Source organism: Macrobrachium rosenbergii, chromosome 41, assembly GCF_040412425.1.
Source record: "Macrobrachium rosenbergii isolate ZJJX-2024 chromosome 41, ASM4041242v1, whole genome shotgun sequence".
Classification (NCBI taxonomy): Eukaryota; Metazoa; Arthropoda; class Malacostraca; order Decapoda; family Palaemonidae; genus Macrobrachium; species Macrobrachium rosenbergii.
In genome coordinates, this window is record NC_089781.1 from 51,361,227 (window position 1) to 51,388,293 (window position 27,067).

Below are 27,067 nucleotides of genomic sequence, written 5' to 3' on the forward strand. Positions count from 1 at the left end.
TTTCACTAGGTTTACCTAGTTTTATTTGGGCGCCAACAATGAAGCTGTCTGTCCATGCGCATCAGACGTGAAGATTTTTTCATCACAGAAAATAACTGAATCCCAGAACGAAGCATCTTCTGGAAGATATTGCAGGGCAAATCCCATCCTTTCGTCTTTATGCTGTTGCGTTAGCAATGGTTTCCTTGCCGGAATCCTGTGATGCATTCCTGCCCCATGCAATCTATTCCGCACAGTCTGCACACATATTTGCAGTCCAAGCAGCTGTTTTACAGCAACTGGTGTAAACAGGGGTTGTTCTTTGACAGCTGCGACAGTTATATTGTCTTGCTCTCTTGTGGTGATTCGAGGAGTTCCACTTCTAGGCCTGTTTTCTAAACTTTGCTGTTCTCAAAACAAATTTGATCCATCTATGCAGGGGATATTTCTTTTGCCAGGCAGAGGATCCATTGTGAACGTGAAGGGCGTGACAAAACAGCTGAGTTTGACTGATAATTCACGACATCGATAACAATAGACTGAGGTCGCAAGGTTCACACTATTAAGGTTAGATATATATATTTTTTCTTTTGATACTATTTTGAGAGTTTCCAATGTTTTCTGTAATATTTAACAAATGGAATTGTTCAACTACTATCAACTTTATATTGAAATGATAATATAAGGACTATGTTTATGTGATACTGCTAGTGATAGCTGTCTCCTGTTGTTGCTGAAATGTGGAAACGTGGCCTCTTCCGGTGTGGAAGTTCTGATGCAGAAGTGGGATCTTCATTTTACGGTCTGCCACACCAACTGTGGAAAAAATGTTCACACTCATTTTAGGGTTTATTGTGGTCAGATATATTAGTTTTTATATTTTATGATTCATTGTCCTATATTTCGGCCATTTGCATATTTATATATCTGTTTATATAAAAATGACTGAATAAAAACCATCAAAGAATGGTTGTTTGCGCTTTAATCATGAAGCAGCAGAAGTTGATCGAGCCAGGAATGTCTTGATCGACACGTCGAATGCAGACGACATCAGAATGACAGCAGCTTTAGGTTCCATCTAATTATGGTAGCTTAAATCTATTTAAAATTATCTTAGTAAATGTAAAAAATCATTGTGATTAACTTAAGGGAAGTTACAGGAAATGATCTTTAGACGATGAAGGAAAGCTATGGGTTAAATGACTTTAAAATTTAGGCTAGCATGGATGTCAGAGCTGTAGAAATGTGGCAACACTGTATTATGGCAGTGGTTGTGATACGTTTTTTATCACTTCGTTTCATTCACGTCAATTTTGTTATATGGAAAATAGTTTTTACGTAATAATATAACATGATGTTCTAAAGATTACAGTGACTGTTTTAATGCCATTACATAAGAATTATTCCATCTTCGAACGGAAAAATAGATTAATCAGGCATGAATCGTGTGTCAGGCAGGTGATAAAAAAATTCTGAAACTCTGCCAATTCTAATTTGGGCGACTGTACATCCACTTTATGGATATACATTATATATCGTGAAGTTGAAACTACTATATTAATTAAAAGTTACTCTATTTCCAACAGATACTGGTAGAAAACTATTTGCTATAAGAAATTGACGTGTATAGGCCCTTGCCCTGTCATTGTCTCAAAATATAAGAATTTGATGTGTAGGCCTATGCCCTGTCATTGCCTCAGAATATTAGAAATTGACATGTAGGACTAATCTCTCAATAGTATTAACAGTTGACATGGCTGCATAAGTCAATGCTTCATTTCAATTAATGTGGTATATGTGGGATTGCTTATTTAGGCCAACAACAAATTAAAAGAAAAAAAGCAAGATGCTTGTGTATTTAGGCTTCACATGATAAAAAAAAAGATGCAGAGACAGAATGATCCAAGATCTTCATAATGATAACTTAATATATCTTTTATCAGAGATATCAATTGCATACCTCACAACTCTGGGAACTCACATCTGTGGTGTCACGATTCATGCACGAAATTCATCAACATGACCGAACGGAGTCACAGCCATACTGGTAATCATTATCATTTGACTGTTAACTAGTGTGATGTCATTCCCCTTCGAGAGCTAGCCAATCACTGGCGTGCAGTGGGCGGGGCTTATTCTGTTTGGTTTTATGTACAGCCCTCCACAGGGATACTTCCCTCTGGCGAGCCAAAACGTTTTCTTATATTTTATAATTGTCTTTCAGTTTTTTCTCATCAGTATCGTAGCTCCTGCAGAATAGGAGTTTTTAGTTCCTTTTAAAATGTGCATTCTTCTTGTATGCTCTTCTCTTCCAGATCATTTAGCAGATTTCTAATAGTGCTAGTTTTATTTCCTAGGAACGTATGTTTATTAAATTGCATAGAAGATTATTAGTCAAAGCCATGGTCCATATTATTTTTCACCTTTATATACTGTGCACTTATCGCCATCATATGTTTTATATTTAGTATCACTATGGCCTTTCTTTACACAATTTTTACACTTGAAGATGCTGCTAGCTAGGTGGACTCTACTATACCAACTACAGGTGGGGGTCCCACCCACCCAGGTGGTATGTGCTCAGGAAGAATGTGCACTTTCTGTCTTCCTGCCATTTGACTTTGTTTACATTTTCTTCGTTTTGTTGATATCAATCATATATGATTATAACATGTTATAATATATGCAAATACAACTTGTTTTTTCTTGAGTTTATGCTTTCAGTACTCTGATATAGTGAGTCATACTGATATTTGTAAACCCTACTACTTTTATTAGCTGCAGATGTGTCCAACTGGTTTTAACGTTGCTCAGGCAATGGGCTTAAAGTAGTTTTTTCACCTCGCTTTACGTGTTTAGCTCTTGATGTGCACCTCCCTGGTGAGAATTTTATTTCTACAGGAGAATTTTGTTTCTTTGCATTACGAAGGAAAGTTTATTTTGCTGAAATTTCTTTGACATTTGTAATGTTTAGTATTTTCAGATGTTGTGGTCAGTGATGGGAGTAAGAGTTCTCTCGCTGGAAATATTTTGCAGTGTTGTCCTGTATGTTGCCGATTGCTCTTTTCTGACATTACAGGCATGAAGCAGCTGTTGCGTGGTTCTCACCGAACCTGTGGCTCGACTGAGAGAGAGAGAGAGAGAGAGAGAGCCAGAGTCCAGAGTGTGTGCTCACTCATCCCTCCTTCACGTTCCCACATGGAGATGATGTATGGGTCCCTGGACGGCAATGGTTTTGCAGTAGAAGTCGAAGAGGGAATTGATTCTTCATCTTCACATTCTTTCTTGGTGCTCTCCCATGTCTTCGGACTCGAGAACTGTGTCGCAGGTCTCCACAAGACCCTGCAACACGGGGGAACCAGGTGCTGGGTCTCCTCAGACAACACAAGTTGAAGAGGTAATTGGTGTCACTTATGCTAATTCCAGGAAATTTTTCCTGGACTAGTATACACCTCTGCCCATGTTTCTTCAGACCCTTGGGTAGAGGGAGCAAACTGACTGTCGTCCTGTACGTGACTCGAAGCTCGAATGCGCAGTCCTCTTAGGAGAATCGTGTCACTCCGGGTACTGGTTTCTTCAAAACCTCGAGTTACCTTTACCAGATTCGGGAGTTACTCCACACACTGGTAACCTTTCTGCTCGAGTTTCTTCGACACTGGAAAGAGGAGCAACCGATGATCGATTCACTCATGACCCGGGGGTTCCAGGTGTGTGAGTCTTGAGTGCTTGGCTCCGGCCAGCCACGATTGTGTTTGTGTGATCGGCCCTGCTCACCCGAGCCAAGTCCTTGGGTTCGTTCGCACCGATACCCTGGTCCTCTGCTCCAGCCATCCCGCAATCACATTCGCGTGTTTGCCCAGGTCTTGTAGCACCAGGTACCGGGTTTTCTTGAAACCCCGAGTTACCCTTAGAGATTCTTAATAGTATCGTAGGGTTACCTCTACAGACTGGTATATCCTCTGCTCAAATTTCCTTGACACTCGAGTAGCTGCTACTGCTGTTCCTGTTGCCCCAGCTGCTCTTGCTGTTCCTGCCACCCTGGCTGCTCCTGCTGTTCTTGCTGCCCGGTTGCTGCTGCCCTAGCTGCCCTTTGGTTCCTGCCGCTCCTTCTGGATAGGATAAACTGACTGCCATCCTAAAGAAGATGTTGAAGAAGAAATCGAAGAAGAGGATTTGTAAGGTGTCATCATCATCATTGTCTTCATCTTTGTCTTCGACTGTCATCTGCTGCCTCCTCCCCTTCTCCTCCTGAGGCCCGCCAGCCAAAGAAGAAGAAGGCTGCTCTCTCCTTTCCTAAGAAGACCCGTCATGGGACTTCTAAGGGCCTGTCTCTCCACAGGGGAAGAAGTGGGATCTCTTGTTGGCTCTCCCTGGACCTCGGCTCTGGGACCATTCACATATCAAGCCAGGGTCTTGTGCCTTGGGAGCCTCGGGAGTGCTGGCCTCTTGCAAGGTCTGCACACTCAAAACCAGTTTGAAGAAGTCCACTTAGGGCCTTGCGGGATGTCGGGTGCTCAGCAGAGTCGAGTCACACTAAGTGCTCAGGATTCTATGGAATTTTGAGCACCCTAAACCAGCACTGGTGAGTACCCTCCCCGGTCTGGTTTAGGCACAGGGCGAGAGAAAGTGCCGAAACTGCAGGTGTTTCAACACTTTCTGCTGGAGTACCCGTTCTTCGAGTGCTTGATCAGGTTCCCAACCTGGTGCTTGGACTCTAAGGATCTGAGCACTTGGAGACAGGAAGGAGGTTCCCTGTTCAGTCTTCTTCTCGCCAGGAGGTCTCGGCCTTGAAGAAGACTGAAGCACATTGAGCAGATAGCACAAGTTTACGTCAGATGGTACTTGGGGACTCGGCTCTGGCCAGCCTCAACTGTGTTTATGATCGGCCTTGCTTGCTGGAGAGGAGTGCTTAGATGCGCTTGCATGAACCTCTCTGCTCTCCTTGTGGCAGTGCCTCGCCAAGGTGTAGGTGCTAATTTTAGAGACAGGCCCGTGCTTGATGAAAAAAGATATATAACACATACTACAATTCTTCAGTCTTACCATCATAGTTGCCTTGCAGGTAAGATTGAAAAATTGTATTATGTGGAATCCCATGCTCATTGCAGATGTCCAAGGGTGAAGGGTGATAATAAAGCTATATCTTTCAGCTTGTGTTTATTTGCTGTACTACATTTAAGAAGGCGGTAAATGTGTATACAAAATACAAAAAAGCATATATAATGGAATCAAAACAAACATATGAGCATCGAGCTTGATACGCAATAAGGAATTATATTCTACATACGAGGTAGAATTTGTAGGATGGAAGCCTGTATGTTGATTCGATGCTAACACAATAACAACTTATTATACTTATACTCTAAAGCATTACTTTAGCATCTAGCCGTAGCTTTGAACTGAACATGTATATGGATGGTGTTATACAACAGGTCTTGCACTTACGTTAAGACATACACGACAGTCTCCTCCCCTTTGCATATGACTAAGAAACAGAACTGTCTCTCAACACTTACAAATCTAATCTTTCAGGAGGTTTTCTTCTACTCATTCAGTTAAGGAGTAGAACAAATGGTATGTTCTGAGTTGTTGCAAGATTTTCCTCTATATTTACAGTTGAGGTTCAACATCTTGGTGAGCAGTTTCCTATCAAATCTGTGTTATTCAAGTCTGAGGTATTTGAAATTTGTACTTCTGTATTATTTGTACTGAATGACTGCAACTGATCAACATGACATTTTACCATCTTTCCACCAGGGACATTAACATCATAATGTAAATTTCCTATTTTCCTGATAATTCGAATATGTAATCATTTTTCTGGTGTATTGCATGATTTACATGACATAATTTGAGTGAAATGTCTTACCTCTGAAGTTTTTTTTACTTGATCATAACCTTTCTGTTTAAAGCTGACACTGCAAGCTGGATACACAAAGATCTAACTTATTCCTGATCCTCCTCCCCATCAACGAATATGACGGTGTTACATCCGTAGTAATATGTAACCACGGTTGTTCTATAGGATAATAGAAACAAGTAAATGAGTATAATATCTTTAAACATACTCTTCAAGTAAAATAATTAATTTGAGTTTACATCTCAACACATTGCAAAGTTTCTATTATCCTATAGAACAACTGGTAATGTAGCATCTCACATTGCAAAGTTTCTGTTATCCTATAGAACAAACCGCATAGTACTATGGGTGTATGTTTTGTCATATTCCGTTGATGGGGAGGAGGATCAGGAATAAGTTAGATCTTATGTCCTAGCTTGCAGTGTCAGTTAGAACAGAAAGGTTATGATCAAGTAAAAAAACTTCCAGGGTAAGACATTTCACTCCAAATTATGTCATGTAAGATCATGCAATACACCAGAAAAATGGGTACAAGGAGGAATTGCCAGGAAGACAGTGTATCTGTACCCCAAAAGATACATTTTGCCCAGTCGTATATTACTCAAGCATTTATGGTTTCTTTTGCTCCATTACTGGATAACCAGCGCAAAAGCCAAAAGAATTTTTCAACAAAATCATTCCTGTTACCATCGTGCAAGTTTCCCCTTCCCCCCAACACCTAATTCTGCCAAATCCCCCACTTCCCACCCTCTTGACCCACCACAGCCCTTATCTGTTGCCCATTCCTACGCCTTAAAACACAGAATTTGCGATTCTTGTTCAGTACAGCGGCTGAATCCCTTCCAAACAACGCCCATTCGACTGAGCCCACAAATCGTCACACCCTCCCAGTGTCTTGGCGCTAACACCAATATCAGTTACCGCAACTTTTCTGCCTACTGCTTAGGTAACTACGGACGGTTAATCAAGCTTTGTCAGAGGAAGTACAGTTTTGTAGGTTACCTGGCTGAAGCCTATTTTAAGATTCATTTCCTCGACCCCAACGCCAGGTTCCAAAGCTTATTTTTAAAATCAGCAGCTGATCTCTGCCCTACCGGTCCATAAGATAAGGCCAGTTAGCTCTGTTGGTGTTCAGTTTTTTTTTTTTCTGAAAATTGTTTTTCCCTGCCAGGTTGCTCCTTCCAGCCAGCTTTAAGTGCCAAGCTCTTGTTTTTACCTTGAAACTGGTTTTTCTCCACTTTTATGGCTTCTGCAAAGTTGGTGAAGTTTGTTTTTTTGTCGGCCACACACTTTGTCCTCATCCCCTTACCAGGCTCCCACTTACCCCCTTTGGGGCACGTGAGGAAATTTTGCACTCCTGCCTCGTTAGCTACTCCCATACCCTTTCAGCCGCATCCTCCCATTTGCACATGGCTCCTCTCGTTTTCCTCCAGCCAGGCCCATTTTATCAATGTAAACATGTCTGCTCCACTTCTCTGTTTTCCCCACCCAAAACCCCGGATTCCCACAGTCCCCTTTACTGTTGAATAGAATAGTGGGCAAATGACACTTGGCTGCCAACAAACAAACTCGCCTCCGATATCAGCAGTTGTAAAAGTGGAGAAAACCAGTTTCAAGGTAAAAATGGGCGCGGAGCTACTACAGTATATAGAATTACCGAATTTCCTTTGTTATAATTGTGGCAAAGAAGGCCACAGATCATTTCAGTGTCGAAGTGAAAGAAACAAGAAGCCTAACTGTTGGTGTGAAAATTGTAAATGTAGTACACATTATAGAAATTATTGTAAGAAGAAAAATCATGTGAAAAAATTGAGAAAAGATAATGATGATTCAAGTGATAAAAATAATGGAAATGGTCATAGACTGTTTTTTAGAGCTAGTGAATCTAGTTCAATGAATGAAGGTTTGTTATTGATTGTGGTGCAACTGCACATATTATTATTGAGAAATCTAAGTTTGTAAAATTTTGATGAAGATATTAATCCTAAGGGTCATACTATTGAGCTTGCAGATGGTGGTAGGACCACAGGTATTGTTTTAGGTAAGGGTGGCCCAACTGTCGTAAATTTATGTGATTCAAAGGGTAGTGTACAAAAGTTACTTTTGAGCGATGCCTTGTACATTCCATCACACAGACAGAATATATTTTCTGTTAAGGGCAGCTACTAGAGGAGGTGGGGAAATTTTGTTTACTCCCAGACTATGTAGAGCCACGTGCTCCACATGGTTGTAAGTTCAATTTGAGACATAATAGATTGTACTTTTTGTATAATGTAGGTTTAATTAATGATAAAATACTTTAGAAAAATGGCATAAGATTTTTGGCCATTGTAATGTGCAAGATGTATTGAAACTGGAAAATGTTGTTGAAGGTATGAATATTTCCAGTAAAGATAATTTTAGTTGTGAAGTCTGTACAATGGGTAAGATGACTCTGTACAGTGGGTAAGATGTCTCAGTACAGAAATAGGAAACCTGACAGGAGAGCCACTAAAAAGCTTGAATTAATTCATTAGATTTAGTGGGTCAGATTGACCCAATAGCTAAAGACGGTTTTAAATATGCAATTTCATTTGTTGATGATTTTTCTGGCATTATTAAGGTATATCTGCTTAAAAATAAGTGATGCTGCAAGAGCTACAGAGAGATTTTTGGCTGATTGTGCACATATATGGTTCAGTGAAGAGAATGAGGACAGATAATGGAACAGAATTTACTTCTGAAGAGTTCTGAGCCTCATGAGGAAGAACCGTATCAGGCAAGAATTTTCATTGCCTTACTCTCCACCTCAGGATGGAACTGTGGAACGCTCCTGGAGAATAATCTTCGATATGTCGAGATGTTTATTGTTGGAAAGCAAGTTAAAAAGAAATTATGGACCTATGCTGTGAAGATGACGGCACACATCCAGAACAGGTGCTACAATCCAAGTACGAAGAAGATGCCATTTGAAGTGGTGAATGGACAAAAGCCAAATGTAAAGGACATGCATAGCTTTGGAAGTGTCCGTTATGCTTATGAGCAGGACAAGAAGAAATTAGATGCACGTTCTAGAATAGGAATTTTTGTAGGCCATGATACAGAGTCCAGCCTATTTAGCGTACTTCCCTAAGCAAGATGATGTGAAGAGGTTGAGATCTGTGAAGTTTAGTGAAGAATTTCCAAAAGATGTACAGTAAGAATATGTAGAAGAATATGTAAAAACTTATCCAGCGTATGAAGACAATGAGACGTCAGAGGATAAGAATAAAGATGAAGAAAGAGGAAACTTTCAAGATGAAGATGAGAATGAAACAAGATAAAAAGAAGAAAGAAGGTGAAAAGGAACAAGAAGAGAGAAGATATCCACAGAGGCAACAAAATAGGCCCAAGCATTTAGAAGACTAATGAGTTGATGGATTACAAGAAAGATTACTACAATGTTCCATTGATTATTGCTACTGTGTTGCTGACATTCCAGCCACATACACAGAAGCTCTCGAATCTCCAGAATTGCATTGTTGGAAGGAGGCTATGGAAGAAGAAATGAGAGTTAAAGTCCCCGTCAACGGGTTTTTATGGTGAACCTCCCATTTTCTACAGTGCCTTCCTACAAGCCTGGGTCACGCTAAACAGCCACATTTTATCTAATGTAAATATGTATCTATCTATTACTGATTTATTTATGCCTGTTTACTTGGTACATGTGTCAGAGTACTATTTTGTCAATTTTTGTAATTTAACTTTTCATGTTACTTGTATTTAGCTGTCCTGTGTCACATTAAGAACAATTGACCTTGGGGCACCTGTATCCTATTGTATGCCTTTGTGTGACGTCCACACACCGCTTTATAAGCGGCAAGCTTCTCCTAATAAACCAGCAGTACATGTCCACCTGCTCATTATTTGCACCTCTTATAGTGGTGATTGAGTGGTTCCCGGAGCCATTGGCGGCTCATACGGCGACCTAGTCTTGGCTCCATGAACTACCCCACACCCCTAACAGACTAAAAACGGGCTTTAACAAAGTGTTCGGGCATGCTGACTCATTGGCAGATCACTTTGTCATCAGCTACATCCAGTGAAAGGGCACGCTCCCAAGTCTTTATTATTGGACGCGAAAGTAACCCACTCCAAGTAAGAGGGCAATAGTGAGTATGGATGCAGACATATCTATGTAGATGTGGTAGGCCCTTCCCCATTAGGCAGGGCCAGATATCTCCAGACGATCGTCGACCACTCCACCAGGTGGTCTGAAGTGATGCCCAAGCAAGAAGCCACCACCAGTGCACGCACCGAGACCCTCCCTCTAGCTGTATCAGCCGGTTCGGTGAACTGGACCACATAACCACTGACAGGGGCCCTGCTTTCCTGTCCGAACTGTGGTCCGGCCTGGCATGCCTGCTGGGGATCTCTCACCACACCACCACCACCTACAACCCGCTGCCAATGGATTTTTAAAGATTCCACAGGTCCCTGAAGACGCCCTCGGCCCGCTGCACCGCTGAGGATTGGAAGTACCAGCTGCCTTGGTGAAGAACAAGAGGAATTTGTTTCTGGTGATAGAAATTCATTTCTCGCTATAAGGTGGTTCAGATTCCACAATAAGTTGTAGGTCCAGTTGCTAGGTAACCAATTGGTTCTTAGCCACGTAAAAATAAATCTAATCCTTGGGCCAGCTCCTAGGAGAGCTGTTAATCAGCTCAGTGGTCTGGTTAAACTAAGATATACTTTTTTTAACCAGCTGCCTTCAGGTTGTCATTGGGCTGAGGCGCACCCAGAGCCAACTACACCTGCGACCCATCCGCAGCAGAGAAAGTCTACGGGAGCCCTCACAGTCCCGGGCGAACTGTCATCATGGGAGATGTCACAATCTGTCAGTCCAGAGGCTCTGTGACACGGTCGGGAAGTTCGCCCCTGCCAGTGAACGTATACCATTAGGTCGACACCTTTCACGCCTCCTGGCCTGTCCTCCATTTTATTATCAGGAACGACGCCATCCGCATTTTATTTCTCTTAACCAGGGCCCTACAAGGGGCCCTTTTATGCTGGAGAGGAACACCATAGCATTCTGGCTGGCCATGCACGAGAAGGACGACTGGGTGCCTGCTGACCGCCTCAAGCCCGCCCTGTTGGAGGAAGTCATCGACCATACCACGCAGCACCTCCACAGAGACCGCTCAAGGAACCCAGCAGCCAGCCCAACCTAAAAGAAAGTTTATATTGCAGTTGGAAGCACCCTGTCAGTGCCACAGCCAGACGCGCCCACTCACACCGCACCCCAGCTGACCTGCCAGAGCCATGGCACTCTCCAACAGCCCAGCAGATACCTGGATTTTCAGACGTTACCCACATCTTTGGGGGAAGTATTGTAAAGTCCCCACTCAATGGTTTTTCATGGTGAATCTCCCATTTTCTACGGTGCCTTCCTACAAAAATCACGCTAAACAGCCACATTTTATCTATGTAAATATGTATCTATTACTGATTTATTTATGCCTGTTTTAGTGCAGCAGATTGCTGTAAAAATCGTTCAGATAGTGAAACAAGCATGAAATTTGGCACAAACATTCCTAAGACTACGCTCTCTTAGAAAAGGGCGCTGGCCACCTGAAATCCAAGATGGCGGCTATTTTTCAAAATGGCCGCCATCTATGTTGAGATTCACTGGTTTGGGAGCATCTATTGATGGAATATGCCAGTTTTTTTTTTTTTTTTAAACTCGACTTTAGGTTATAAAAATGTTCCATACCACACATTTTATTGAAAACCCTTACTAAATGAATTGTAACCAAGATGGCGTACAAAATGGTTGCCATAAAAGTTTTTTTTCTATCCACAGCGCTAGCAGACATAGAGACCAACTGTTTTTATTTAATGGTATATTCATGTGATCAGACAGTTTAACTAATATGCTATTTTCAACTGAAATAGTAATGGTATGGTCACATACAACATTGTGTCTAAGACTGTAAACCATAAAAAGAAAAGAAGAGAAATACGGACTAAATGCAACCAATCTATGTATAGGTCTCTCAACCTACACCTTTGAAAATTCGAGGATAAGAAGGTAGGCATAGCATGACACGTTGGATGCTCAAGCCAGATTATCTACTGAAGAGAGGGCAATATTTATCTAGACTTCACATTTGCAAGTGCACAGAGCTGTGCAGGGAAGACCCAGCTTGTAGCACTTGCACCTTTCCCGACAGCCTGCTTTGCATCCACATTTGGTAAGCTGTTGGCAACTCTTGGCTAAGGGCGAGTTGGTTGTCCAGAGGACTTGCCATGCTTCACCAGACTTTTGCCATCCCCACTCAGCAGGGTTCTCTGGCTGTGGCTGACACTGGTGGCCTGCCCCCACACACAACCAGCCTGGTACGCAGCACGCTTGGTGTGTTGGAGGAGAGCTCCCTGGTTGGTGGAATGGCCTCATATGCCCTTTGTTTTCTGGCAAACATATCAAGTCTAGCCTCATCCACAGTGCCAGCAGTGCTGGATCTTTCATACATAAGTATGACAAACCTCTCCAGGACCTTCAGGTCACTCTCTTCCACTCTGAGAGGGTAGTGACTCAGTTTGAGAACACAGTGGAGGCCTCTGAAAGATGTTCCATGTCTGCCAGGCGGTCTTCTTGCCCTTGCTCCGAAGGCTGACACTGTATCACAGCCTGTGAACGCATGGAAGAAGAGCATGCCATTCACCTTCTCCTGGCCCAGAGAGTTGCACAGGTCATGCACAGCAATCCAGCGCAGGCTCTGGCCTTGGCCAAATGCCACCCATAGCTTCTCTAGCCCTAGATTGTGGAGAGTGGAGAAAGCACTGACTGCAATGACAAGAACATCTGTGTCATTTGCTTTAACCGTGATGGTCTTGGCTCCATGTTCTGTGGCATATTTGGCATGGAGAAAGATGCGGGTGTCAGCTTCCTCATGAGAGCACTTTTCCAGTCCCTGAAGACTAGCTCATGAGTGCTGAGGACAGCAGACCTTTCGTGGCAATGACAACATTTGTGGCAGACATCTGGGCAACTTTGTCTGCCAGGAACTGGAACAACTCTGTCTTGTTGGCATCGTGTCTTAGGAAATTGCGCCAGTTGGATGGAATTGTGTTCTTGTTCTGTCACCTTGCGCCTTCCTCCTTGACCACGTTGGAGCCTGGTCTCAGCTTTGAGGCTGGATGTATTGTATACATCAAATACAAGATGTGATGATGTGTACTTGCTGCTATAGGATTGTATCACAGGTAAGAAGTCGCAAAGTGCATAGCCCTCAAAGGTCTTTCCTTTCTTTGGTGGCAAGGCATGGACCAAAGCTGATCCATCTACAATGAGGACATCAGTCTTGGTTCTTTGTCTTCTAGTGTAACATGACTCTCCAGGACTGAGGTCAGCTGAGACTTCTGACATGTGTACAGCCTACCACCCTCACTAAGGGAAGCTGGGAATGTTTGATTCTCGTGCTGAAGAATTCCTGCAGATCACATTCACGGCTCTGACAGGATATAAATAGCTTTGAGAAAAGCTGGCAATCCTCCTTCAGAAGTTTCTGCTTTGACTGTTCTACAGGAGCAGCTTCTTGCCTGAAGAAGTCAGTTCTGTTCTTCTTTATCGGCTCATAGAAGGAGACTGCATTGTTTGCCAAAGAGTCTGAAAACTTCTGAAATTTAGTGCGGCCTCTGTCAAGGTGTGTCTGTAGAAGTTCTGCTGAGCTGGGGTGGGCAATGTCTTTGTTGTCAATGGAATACAGATCCTGGCTCTCTTCCTGAAAAGGACTTCCCAAGTGTTGCAAAGCCAATGACAGCTTGTTGACTCTCTCCAAGAATGTCTTCTGCGCATGAGGTGTTTGTTCATGGTGTGTTGTCTGCTCATTAGACTCCTTACTTTGAACCTCTGTTTCGTATGCAGACACCAAGCGGATGATCTCTGGGCCAGCCACCATCCATCTTCTGAGTGCTGACGGATCTTCAGTCAGCCCAATGGCTCCGCCATCAGCCTTTATAAAGGCATTGGTCTGCTCATGAGCTTGGTCAAGAGCCATTGCTGAGAACTGGCGACTGGTCTTGTGCACAACAAAGTTGCCAGCCTTGAACTCCTTGTGCAACTCTGGGTGAACTCTAGGGTAAGCATGTCCCTGAGGTGAATAGGCAGCCAACGAGCATAGTTTGTATTATTGTTGGAAAAGAAGTAGGGTATCAGCTCATGCAATGCCTGGCAGTAGAGGACAAAATTGGCCTCATGGAAGGACCTGATCAGTAGGAATATCACAAGTTCCATAGACAACACCATGTGCCAGAAGTGGAACTGTGGACTCTGCTGTCTTCGAAGGTCACACCACTCCTCAAACTCTAATGCCTGCTCATTGTTGTTTGCTTTCTCAGCACAGTAGTCAGTGTATGCTGTCCTCAGGAGTTTGTACAAACTAGAGGCTGTAACCTGGTGCATCTGCCGTGTCCTGGTTACACTTGCAGCTGACAGGAAGGATTCTGCAGTTCCAGATGAAGCAACTCCTGCCTCCACCAGAGCTCCTGTCCAACCACTGCCATGAAGAAGAGTACCAAGAGATGTCATTGCTGCCATCTCAATGTGCAGACCACCAAACATTACCAGATACTTGTCTTCGCCATACTGATCAGGCCACTGCCACTGCACCTGCTTTGCTACGGCATAGATTGGCTGATCAGCTGTGATTATGGGTATCTGGCCAGGGTTCAGAAAATCAGTGACATCCTGCACTTTCTGCATCACGTGTTTGATCGTGGCAACAGAATGAGCCTGATCACGCAGGAGAGGAAGCAATGAAGTTATGGTTACTTCAAATTCTGGGCTTCTCTTCATTGAAGCGTGATGAGCTGACCACGTCAGATTCACTGCATCATCTATTTCCTGGGTGACTATGACCTTGTCTAGCCACTGATACTCCAGTGCAAGCTGTGGCCCCAAGATATCTGTGGGTGGCTTTGGTATTGCAGTGTTTGGTGGCACAGGGTTCTTTGTTTGAAAGGAAGCTGGTGAGATGTTTGTGAATGTGTCCGGCAATTCAGGCACCGACCTCACTTTCTCAGGTGCAAACTTTAGTTGCTGTCTTTCCTGTCCAGTGTTCTCCTTGGTGGGGTGCTGAAATATGGAGATGCTAGTTCCATGGAAGGAGGTAGTGGCAGTAGTTGCAGATGGGTTGTGGTCGATGTTGTCCATCACTGCAGTGGTGAACAACCCTTTTCGCAGTACTGGGGACAGACCACACCCTCCTCCACATATTTGCTAACTGTGGCATCTCCTAACTGTGCAGAGACCTCCAGTACTCTGTCATAAGAGATACTGAGGCCATACTGATGTAGCATTTCAACCAGGTTTCTCTTCCTGGTTTTGGCATAGACTGAGAGTCCCATGTAGACTGGGAATGGTGTTTCTCTGTCTTTGGAGTGTCTATGAGTTGTTGCTCCCTCTTTGTATCGGGAGTAGCAGTTGAACTGCATGAGCTGTGCAATGGCCTGGTCTGACTTTGATGCTCCAAATCGTAACTGTGACTTGATGTCAGCCCCATGCTCAACCATCCCTACAAACTGGAGCAGAGAGGAGGCACAGAATTTCGTACACAAGCCTCAGAAAATGTGCCATCAAACCGTGACTGATGATCAAGTATAGACTTTCTGAGAATATTTGCTGCTTTAGCAATGATAACTGCCTCTGAAAGATCAGATGATTGAGCAAGTGCTTTTCCCACATCCTTTTGAAATGCAAGTAATACATCTCTGCCAGATTTATGAGCCTCAAGTTCTGGAATTTCTGCCAGAAGTTTGTCTTTGAGTCTCGTGGAATTTACACTTGGTGACTCTACACCTAATTGTTCCAGACGTTGTTGGTAGAGGTGGCAAATATCTGCCAGCCGAAATGTGACTGGATCATCTGAACAAAGGTTGTTTTCAACAATGTATGTCATCAGTTCTGACAGAACTAGTGGATACACATCTGATTCTGACTCAGTGCTACCTTGGTCTTTCTCAAGGCTCCTCAGGTAGGACCTTTTCTGTTGTAGAGGGCACAAAGACAGGCATGGTGATACTTAAACTCCTGTGCAATGACATCCCCACCAGTCAACTTAGCAAGGAGCTTGCCATCACTAAGTATCTCTGCACATTCACGCAATTTCAAGTCAAGGCCCTTAGTACTAGCCTGTCTGAGATCAGATTCAGGTGCCACTTTCTCACAGAAAATGCAAACTTCATTGTCATGACTGGTTCGGCGCAGTTTTGCACGACTAGTCTCAGTGTTGCTGGTCTGGTCATTGGATTGTCGCTTTCTTGCACGGTCCAGTTTAGTGTTGTTAAACAACAAGCGACAGTTCACATGGTATTTTGCTGCATTTTTCCTGAGAGTGGCCTCTATGCCATCACCTTCATCCAGCCTTGCTGGATCCATTATCAGTGGCATTTCATTAATTTCACTGAACATGGGAATGTTCCTTGCCAGCATTGTGTACCCATCATGGTCTAGGACATGATGACTTGGAGGTGATGTCAGTGCTCACCTCTTTTGTCCTTCTGACAAAGACAACACAAACTCCAGTTTGTTTTTCTACTGCTCAATATTGATTGGCATCACATTCTGCCATGATTTCACTTTTGATTAAGGCCGAGGGGTTATCCTTTTACCACCTTAAACAAAGCACACATTCCTGTATGGGGATTCAACTAGGTTCGGTCTCCCTACACCTAGCCCGATCATTCATCCAGTGCCATTTAAGTCCCGTGTGATCTGTACACCATCCGGGTAAGTACATGAACCATCATGTACAGCCCCCATACCCTTGGCTCGGCTCTCCGCTGGCACATCCTGTCTATTCAGGTGCGGCTATCTAACTATAGCTGGTCTGGGGCTGTTAGAAAGCATTTGGGACACTAAACTAAACTATACTACAACTACTAGTCTAAGACTACAGGATTAGTAAAGCTGGATTAGCTGGCACTGAACCCCATGCTGAGTTACACAGCAGTGATGTCACCAGTGTGCCCTGGTTGTGTGCAGACATACACTCTTTTACATTTATTAATTTTCCTTCAAAATTGATGAGTTATTCGAAAGAGATGGCCTCATTAGGATCTAAAACCACAGAAACCAAGATCCATGCTTAAAACGATAATTGTTGAACGGGCATTATTTCTCATTATAATTATTGTTTCTACCTTTTCTTGGCAGCCATATAGCCCCCATATTTAAAGGTAAACTGTACTGGGAAGCTACAGAAACATAATATTCACAAGAAATAGTATGGAAGAGCTTTACCATATTGCTAGAAGCAAATACATGCCATTCTAGTGAAAAATTAGCCAAAATCTGTCGATACTGGCCGCCATCTTGGAATTTGGCCGCCATATTAAATTTTTTGCGTGGCCAGCGCCCTTTTCTGATAGAGGGAACTTTAAAGAGCACTTGTGCAAAATTTCATGCTTGTTTCACTATCTGAACGATTCTTATGAAATATGCAATTATCTGCTGCACTATTTACTTTATACATGTGTCAGAGTACTACTGTGTTAATTCTTGTAATTTAACTTTTCACGTTATTTGTATTTACCTGTCCTGTGTCACATTAACCCTTAAATGCCGGGACTCTATTTACAAAAGTGTCTGCCGTATGCCAACGGGGTTTTGAGAGTTAGCGCCGAAGCAGAAAGAAAGTTTTTTTAAAACCACAGTACGCTTAGTTTTTAAGATTAAGAGTTCATTTTTGGCTCCTTTTTTTCTCATTGTCTGGAGTTTAGTATGCAATTATCAGAAATGAAAAAAATATCATTATCATATATAAATATTGGAATACTCGTATATGACAGCGCAAAAAAAAATTTCATATATAATTGTATACAAATCGTGCTGTGAGCAAAACGGTTAAAGCTAATGAGTTATTTTTTTTTCGTTATATTTTACACTAAATTGCGATGGTTTTGGTATATAACAAATTGTAAAACGATCAAAGCAACACAGAGAAAATATTATCACAAAATGATGCATGAATTCCTAATGCGTGGACGTAAAATAAAGTTTTTTTTTTTAAATTCACCATAAATCGAAATATTGTGCTAGAGACTTCCAGTTTGTTGAAAAATGAAGGTTAATGATTGAATATTACTAGAATGTAAGAGTTTTAGCTTACAATTGCATTTTTCGACCATTTCGGTCGAGTCAAAATTGACCAAAGGTTGAAATTTTGGCACCTATCGTGATTTATATGAAAATATGTAAAAAATGGATAAAAGCTACAACCATGAGTTATTTTCTGTTGTATTCTACATTAAACTGCCCACATTTTCATATATAAAACTTTATGTAACGGCTAATACAAAACTGTGCAAAAATTACGACAAAGTGACTAAAGAATTTCTGAGATTTTCGGCAGTTAGCGCGCGCGGACGTAAGGGAAAATTTTTTTAAAAATTCACCATAAATCGAAATATTGTGCTAGAGACTTCTCGTTTGTTGCAAAATGAAGGTAAATGATTGAATATTACTAGAATGTAAGATTTTTAGCTTAAAATTGCATTTTTCGACCATTTCTGTCGAGTCAAAGTTGACCGAAGGTTGAAATTTTGGCACTTATCGTGATTTATATGAAAATATGTCAAAATTGATAAAAGCTACAACCATGAGTTATTTTCTGTTGTATTCGTATGAAATTGCGCACATTTTCATATATAAAACTTTATGTAAAGGCTAATAGACAACGGTGCAAAAATTACGACCAAGTGACTAAAGAATTTTTGAGATTTTCAGCAGAGTTAGCTGATGCTTTCTTTTGGGGTAAGAAAGAAATTCGCGCATGCGCAGCTGGATCACGCTTGTAAAGAAAACAACAGTGTGATCCGTGAACTCCCAGCATCCTCAAGGCGCGTGATTTAAATTTTTCACAAACGAGGCCTATAAGTATTTTTCCGCGAATATTTAAAAACTTTTTGTAGTTGACGTATTTTACGTACACTTGGCACCCGACAGACAATTTTTGTCGACGTAAAATACATCCAGTTGGCGTTAAAGGTTAAGAACAGTTGACCTCGGGTCACCTGCATCCTATTGTATGCCTTTGTATGATGTCCGCACGCCGCCTTATAAGCGGCCTGCTCTCCTAATAAACCAGCAGAACATGTCCACCTGCTCATTATTTTGCACCTCTTATAAGAGTCTTGGAAGAAAATGACACTTTCAAGCTGACAAAACTTCCTGAAGGATGGACAGTTGTTGGAGGAAGATGGGTGTATGCAGTGAAGCATGAACCAAACAACACAGAGAGGTTTAAAGCAAGATACGTGACAAAAGGATATTCCCAAGTGAAAGGCGTCGATTTTGAAGAGACTTTCTCACTGACCGCACGCCATACATACTACAATAAGGATGATGATAATGTAAGTAGCAGTGCACAAAGATATACACTGTGAAATATATCTTGAACAAATCTTTGTATGGACTAAAACAAAGTGGAAGAAACTGGAATAATCTGTTACATAGATTTCTTGTTAGCCATAAGTTTAAGCAATCTGCTGCTGATGCATGTTTTTATACAAAGTATGAAGGCAATGATATAACTATGATGTTGATATGGGTTGATGATTTGATAATTGCTGCTAATAATGGTAAAGTACTCCATGTCTTAAAGGAATCTCTCAAAAATAAGTTTAAGATGAAAAATATTGGGAGAGTCATATTTTTTAGGAATTGAATTTATTATTGATTCAGGGGGAATATTGTTATGAACCAAAGGAAATTTTGTGAGAAAAATCTTGAGAAATTCAGAATGAATGAGTGTAACCCCAAAGCAATCCCTTGTGATTTTAGCGTAAACAAGTTAATTTCTAGTGATTCCAAAGAATTAGCCAACCCTAAATTGTATAGGGAGATTGTTGGTAGCTTAATCTACATTATGACTGGTACTAGACCTGATTTGAGTTATGTTGTTACTAAGTTGTCCCAATATATGTCTAACCCTACTATTGCACATTTAAGTTTAGCAAGGCATGTTTTGAAGTATTTGAAGGGTACTTTGTATTACTGTTTAACTTTTAAGAAGTCAGATGACCCATTATGTTTAGTTGGTTACTGTGATTTAGATTGGGGTACATCTGAGGATAGGAGATGTATTACAGGATATTGTTTTAAACTATGTGAAGGTGGACCACTAATTTCATGGAAGACAAAGAAACAAAAGGTAGTATCTTTGTCCACTTGTGAAGCTGAATATGTAGCTATGACTCATGCTATGCAGGAAGGAAATTTTTAGACAATTATATGCTGATATGATAAATTGTAATCGTGAAGCTATTATTCTGAATGTTGACAATAAGGGGGCTATTGCATTAGCTAAGAATCCTGTCCACTACCAAAGATCTAAGCATATTGATATTAAGTATCATTTTATAAGATCTCAAATTGAAAGTAAAATTATAGATCTTATTAATGTGCCTTTGTAATGGGAACAATATTCCTCTAATTATTATTGATTTATTTAGGAATTGATTAATCATCCTCCTCTAATATCTTTGCACTACTGTTGTAAGAGTGATTGTGACTATAAAATGTTTTCTTTTTTGTTGTGGTCATCGAATGCTTAGCAGTGTAGCCAGTCCCTTGTTTTGTTTTTTCTTTCACTCTGAGTATGGAATCGCTGTCCTGAATCTTTCGTCTGCATTTTGGTAACAGCAGCAAAACGTGTAAGGGTCGCGAACGCTCTCAAAGGTGTTAGAAGGACGTCAAGCGGTCCACCCTGCATGTTGGCTATTTTACCAAATTGGTCATACAAGCTATTATCTGTCCCTTGCAAGGTAAGCTTATAAAGTCATAATATTACCGTTAGTTCATTAGTTGGAACAGATCATGATCATGAAAGAAGAGTAGCAGACGAGGATTTAAGTGCAGCTTGCAGTTGCATGCCCAGCTGAACGTGATTGCAACTCTTGGAAAATTTTCATTGTCGTGAAAGATGCTTCACGTTCATTAGTTGTCATGAGGTTTTGCTGTGTTAGTTTGAGTTGTAACTTAGTATTTGATAGCGTGGTAAAACATTGAAAGAGTTATAAATGTTTTGTTTGTACAAGGTTTTTATAAATACCAGTGCCAAAAGGGTACCACAAAATGGCCGTCCTACAGGGCATCTTGGGGTTACCTCTACCTCTCTCATGGAAATTTCCACTGCTAATCACGATCTTAGACTAGGCTATATAGTAACTTAAGAAGGCCTACCCTAGACTAATCCTGTTTGAATGAGGAATTATGACTATTTTTGTCACAAATAGTTTAGACTATATAAATTCATGGAAACTTAATTACATAGGACTTAACCTGTACCCTCATTAAATTAACCTAAATTTGTGGCCTATTGTAACGTAGTCAAAAATCATCCATGTCAACTTTGCCTAGGGTATCCTTAACGATTTCTGAAGAGGCCTAGCCTAGACTATATCCTGTTAAAAGGCACCTTAGCCTAATTTTATCTCATTTTAGGGTCAATGTCCAGAACAACTCCGTGGTTAGATATAAGAAAATAGGTCACGCTATAATTTTCACAATATAAAATAATAAAACTTTGTCTCTGAACACTTTTTGAGGAGATTCACCATATCCGAGATATTAATGATTATCTAATCGGCATCCTCGAAAATTTTCTAAGTCGTTTGTTTACATCCAGTAGCACTTCGTGTACTTGATCTTACTGGAGTTAGTTCGAAAATGAGGTTTTTTACTGTAATGTTTCTCAGAAAGAGTGTAATGTTTCTCAGAAAAACTAGTTCCCCATCGAATGATTTTAGATTTTTGACTTATAAGGTTAGACAACACCTGTCCCCCAATGCCCTCCATAGCTAATATGGCAAAATTGTGGGTGTTTCTGATGTGTTGGTGTTTATAACACATACTACAATTCTTCGTTCTTACCTGCAAGGTAAATATGACGTATTTAGTATTTGAGGTTTGGTCCTATTCTCGTCGCAGATGTCCGAGGATGAAGGGCGATAGTAAAGCTATATCTTTCAGCTCGTGTTTATTCTCTGCTACATTTGAGAAGAAGGCGGTAACAGATGTATACAAAATACTAGAAGCATATACAATGGAATCATAACAGACATATGAGCATCGGAGCTCGATACACAATAAGGAATTATATTCTACATACATGAGGTAGAACTTATAGGATCGAATCCTATGTGTCGGATTCGAGGTATTATTTTATAAGTTGCCAATACACACTATGAAATTGTAACTTTAATTTTTGAAAAGAGCTCTTCATTCTCATTATTTTGAACCCCATAAACACTATGCGCAAATGACAAATAAAAAAATTAGAAAATTTATGACTTATAAGGTAAGAATACCCCTCCCCTCCATAGCTAATACGGCAAAATTGTAACCAGTCAACACCCGTAGGTGAAGTTTTATTGGTATTTTAAGTTTCTTTTAGTGCCCTATTATTTCCTAGTCATTTTTGCATGAAAAACTCAAAATGGTTTTTCGTGCAAAAATGGCTGGCTGGAGTCTTATTGGCAACTTGTAAAATTTTACCGGATTCGATACTAACACAATAATAACTGATTACACTTATACTCTACAGCATTACGCAACATCTAGCTGCAGCTTTGAACTGAACGCTTCTACGGACGGCGTTATATAACAAGTCTTGCACTTACGTTAAGACATACATGACAGTCTCCTCCCCCTTTTACATGTGCCTAAGAAACAGAACTGTTTCTCAACACTTACAAATCTAATCTTTCAGGAGGTTTTCCTCTACTCATTCGGTTAGGGAGTCCTGGAGATGTGTCCTGAGCTGTCGCGAGATTTTCCTCTATATTTACAGTTGGAGGTTCAACGTCTTGGTGAGCAGTTTGCACATCTGTGTTGTTTAAGTTTGAGGTATTTGAAACTTGTACTTCTGTATTATTTGTACTGAATGACTGCAACTGATCAACATGACGTTTTACAATCTTTCCACTGACATTAACATCATAATGTAAATTTCCTATCTTCCTGACAATTTCTCCTTGCACCCATTTTTCTGGTGTATTGTATGACCTTACCATGACATAACTTGAAGGAGTGAAATGTCTTACCTCTGGAAGTTTTTTTACTTGATCATAACCTTTCCGTTCTAACTGACTCTGCAAGCTAGGATACATAAGGTCTAACTTACTCCTGATCCTCCTCCCCATCAACAAAAAGACAGTGTTATACCCGTAGTACTGTGTACGGTTGTTCTATAGGATAAGAGAAACTTTGCAATATGAGATGTTACATTACCAGAGTTTGCTTGTCTACACTTCATATTATGTTTGAAGGTTTGGACAAATCTTTCTGCCTCACCATTCGTGGATGGATGGTAAGTTGCTGATAATGTATGTTGTATACCATTCACATTCAGAAATTCTTTAAACTCCTGTGAAGGAAACTGTGGACCATTGTCTGACACTATTCTTTCTGGCAAACCATGCGTTGCAAAGATTTGCATGAGTGATTTTATAGTTACTACCGATGATGTTGTTTGCATTGGTATAACTTCTGGCCACTTACTATATGCATCTACTAATATCAAATATGAGTATCCTAAAAATGGACCTGCAGAATCTATATGCACACGTTGCCATGGGTATCGGGGTAATTCCCATGGATGCATTCTTGTTTGTTTAGGATTATTTTGTTGCAATGCACAATTCATACACTTTTTCACCAAATTTTCAATGTCCCTACCACACCTGGCCACCAAACATAAGTTCTAGCAATTGACTTGGATCTCACTATACCTTGGTGGTCTCATGTATTTCTGATAAAACCCTACTTCTTAGTGCATTTGGAATCACTACTCTTGATCCTCTCAGGATACAATCTTGTGTTACACTCAATTCATTCCAAATCTCCTTGTATGGTTTACAATTGACATCATCTGCACAAATATCTCTGCCAGTTGTTAGACTCTGTACTTCTTTCATGAGTACTGGGTCTTTTTTTTGTACCTTGTGCTATTTCCTTAGCTGTAACAGGTAAATTATATGCAGAAATTAAAAGAATACTTTCATCATGTTCTTCTGGTGCCTTATCCACAGGCAATCTCGACAAAGCGTCTGCATTACCCATCTTTAATGTTGGTCTATACTCTATGTTATAGTCATATGCAGCTAATATTATTGCCCAACATTGTAGTCTTGCAGCTACTAACGCGGGTAAGCTTGCTTTTGGACCCAAAATCATCAATAACGGTTTGTGGTCTGTAACTAACGTGAACTTTTTCCTGCCATAGAGATACATATGAAACTTCTTTACTCCATACACTAGTGCCAATGTTTCCTTTTCAATTTGTGAGTAGTTTCTTTCTGCTTTGTTTAATACTCTAGAGGCAAAAGCAATAGGTTTTTCTGTACCATCTGGCATTACATGTGCTAGTACTGCACCTAAACCTATGTTTGAGGCATCACAAACCAACTTTACTGGCAAATCCATTTGATAATGTACTAGGAATGTGGGTGAAGTCACTTCTGCTTTGATTCTTTCAAAGGATTTTTGACATTCCTTTGTCCAATTCCATTCAACATCCTTATTCAGCATATTATATAATGGGTGTGCAGTTGTTGCTAAGTTCTGAATGAAATTTCCATAAAACGTTACTAAACCTAAAAATGACTGCAATTCCTTTACATTTTCTGGTACCTTTGCTGACTGTACTGCATTTACCTTATCTTTGGTCTTGTGAATACCTTTACCATTTACAATAAAACCCAAATACTCTACTGAGTCAACTTCTAAAATACATTTACTCTTGTTGACTTTGATATTATATTCCTTTAGTTTCTTTAGAACTGCATGTAACCTCTCTCTGTGCTCTTTCTTGTTTTTACCAGCTACTACTTTGTCATCAATGAAAATGAATACTCCCTGACATACCTGCAAATATTTTGTCCATTGTTTGTTGCCATATAGCTGGACTGCTAGCGACTCCATATGGAAGTCTTTTTGGACGATACAGCCCTAAATATGTGTTTACAGTACATAACTTTTGGGAATTTTCATCCATAGAAAGCTGTTGAAATGCCTGTCTTAGATCTACCTTAGAAAATACAGAGCATCCTGACAAAGTTGCGAACATATCTTTGGGATTTGGCGATGGATGTTGAGCTACTTGCAGTTGTGGATTTAGTGTTACCTTGTAATCTCCACATAATCTAACTTTACCATTGTCCTTAACAATCGGAACTAATGGTGTAGCCCAATCTGAAAAATCAACCTTTTCCCATGAATCTTCATGTTCTAACCTAATTTCAGTTTCCACAGCTGTTTTCAATGCATATGGAACTGGTCTTGGAGCAAAAAATCTTGGAGTGGCATTCTCCTTCAAAACTAAGACTGCTTGTGCATTCTTTACTGTACCTACTCTGTCTTCAAAGACTTCTTTATAATCTGTTAGAAGATTAGTTATTGAAATTTCTTCTGTTGGTTCTTGTTTTGTACCTGTAACCCTTAGAATACTAGGCCAGTCTAATTTGATACATCTTAACCAATCTAGACCCAATAAGGTTTGTCCTTTACATTGAAATTTCTTCTGTTGGTTCTTGTTTTGTACCTGTAACCCTTAGAATACTAGGCCAGTCTAATTTGATACATCTTAACCAATCTAGACCCAATAAGGTTTGTCCTTTACCTTTGACTACTGTCAATGGTAACTTACCTATCTCTTGATTATTATACTGTACTTTCACTTGTGATGAACCTACTACTTCTATGTTTGTACCATTGTAACTTTTGAGAACCTTGTCCAAAGGTCTTATCACTAGGTTAGGTATTGTTTGTGCAACTCTTTCAGAAATTATTGTCACGTCTGCTGCTGTATCTATCTGCATGGGTGTGAGTTTCCATTTATTTCTATTTGAGCCATAAGACGTTCTTGTGCGTCTTTGTTCACAGAATTTATGTGAAATGCAAATTCTTCTACTTCTGTTGTATTATGTACACTGTCTTCATTTGAAGTAGAGCTGTCATTTGAATTCACAGTTCTATTAATATGTTTAGTTGTCTTTTGCTTGGCAAATTTACACTGACTTGTTAAATGACCACGTCTCTTGCAGTTATTGCATGTCTGACCTGATGCTGGACACTTATCCCAATCATTACTATAATGATCTTGTCTACCACACCTATAGCATGGCTTCTTTTGAGGGTTTTGTGTGCCTATGTGACTCTGATTTTCTGTGAGTTTGCAGTTGGTTTACCCTTGTTATACTTGGATATACCTGGGCTAGGCTTAACAATTTGATGTGTTTGCCCTTTCTTTGCATGTTGGTAACTCTTTTTATAAGCTAAACGATTTACCTGGCTACTGCTGTCATTTTGAGTCTTACCTGCAATGACATTTGATTGATAATTAACCATTTCTAATGCTCTTGCTATTTCCAGAACTTTTTGCAAGGTTAGTTTCTTTACTTGTAGCAATTGCTTTTGTAGCTCTTGTGAGTTACTTCCTTCTATAATTCTCTCTATTAACCTCTCTTCTATATCAACAAATTCACAAGTAGCAGCTAATTTTTTAACCTTGTCACAAAAGTGTCTATTTTCTCACCTGATTCTTGTGATGCTAGTATGAACTGATGACGCTCAAAGTATTTATTGACTTGAGGAGCAAAATAGTTTGTAAATTTCAAAACTGCCTATCCACTGTTTCCATCTTGTACCCACTGATTTAGGATCCTCTCCGATACTAAAGCAGTCTAGACTTTTGATATCTATCGGCATGTTTGCTGTTAGGTACTTGAAGTTTTGGTTAGGCTAGGAACTTGGAAGCATTTGTACTTAGGCTAACAATTGATAGTTTGAACCTAGGCTAGGCTATATTAGACTATGTCAAACCAAGTTTATGAATTCCTACTAAATTTCTATCTAGGCTAAACCACCTTATTTTGTTGTTTACTCTTTACAACTCCTACTTGGTACCCTGGTGTAGGCTATATTTGCATAGACCTACTTGAGCTCTTTTTAACTCTGAACCAACCTATTTGTCCTTTTGGCGCTCCCGACTTGGAGCAGCGCTGCAAGAATGCTGGCTTGAGTGTGTTGAAGGCATCCAATTGAGATTGTCTTCGACTTAGGGTAGACTCTGTCCGTTAAAGCTAGGCATTGTCTTGTAGGCTTGAAGGTTAGGCGTAGCGTTGTATGCGTAGGCTAGGCTCCATTTGTCTGCTGCGTTCGTAACCGACTTCGTCGCCACTGATGTGTTGGTATTTATAACACATAGG

At 40.6% G+C, this 27,067-nt stretch overlaps 1 protein-coding gene across 3 annotated transcripts in view; it reads right to left on the reverse strand.

Annotated features, from left to right (window-relative positions):
• Nucleotides 1-27,067, reverse strand: part of LOC136826861 (Y+L amino acid transporter 2-like) — a 334,102-nt gene that overhangs the window by 48,860 nt on the left and 258,175 nt on the right. The gene's annotated exons all lie outside the window — the stretch shown is intronic.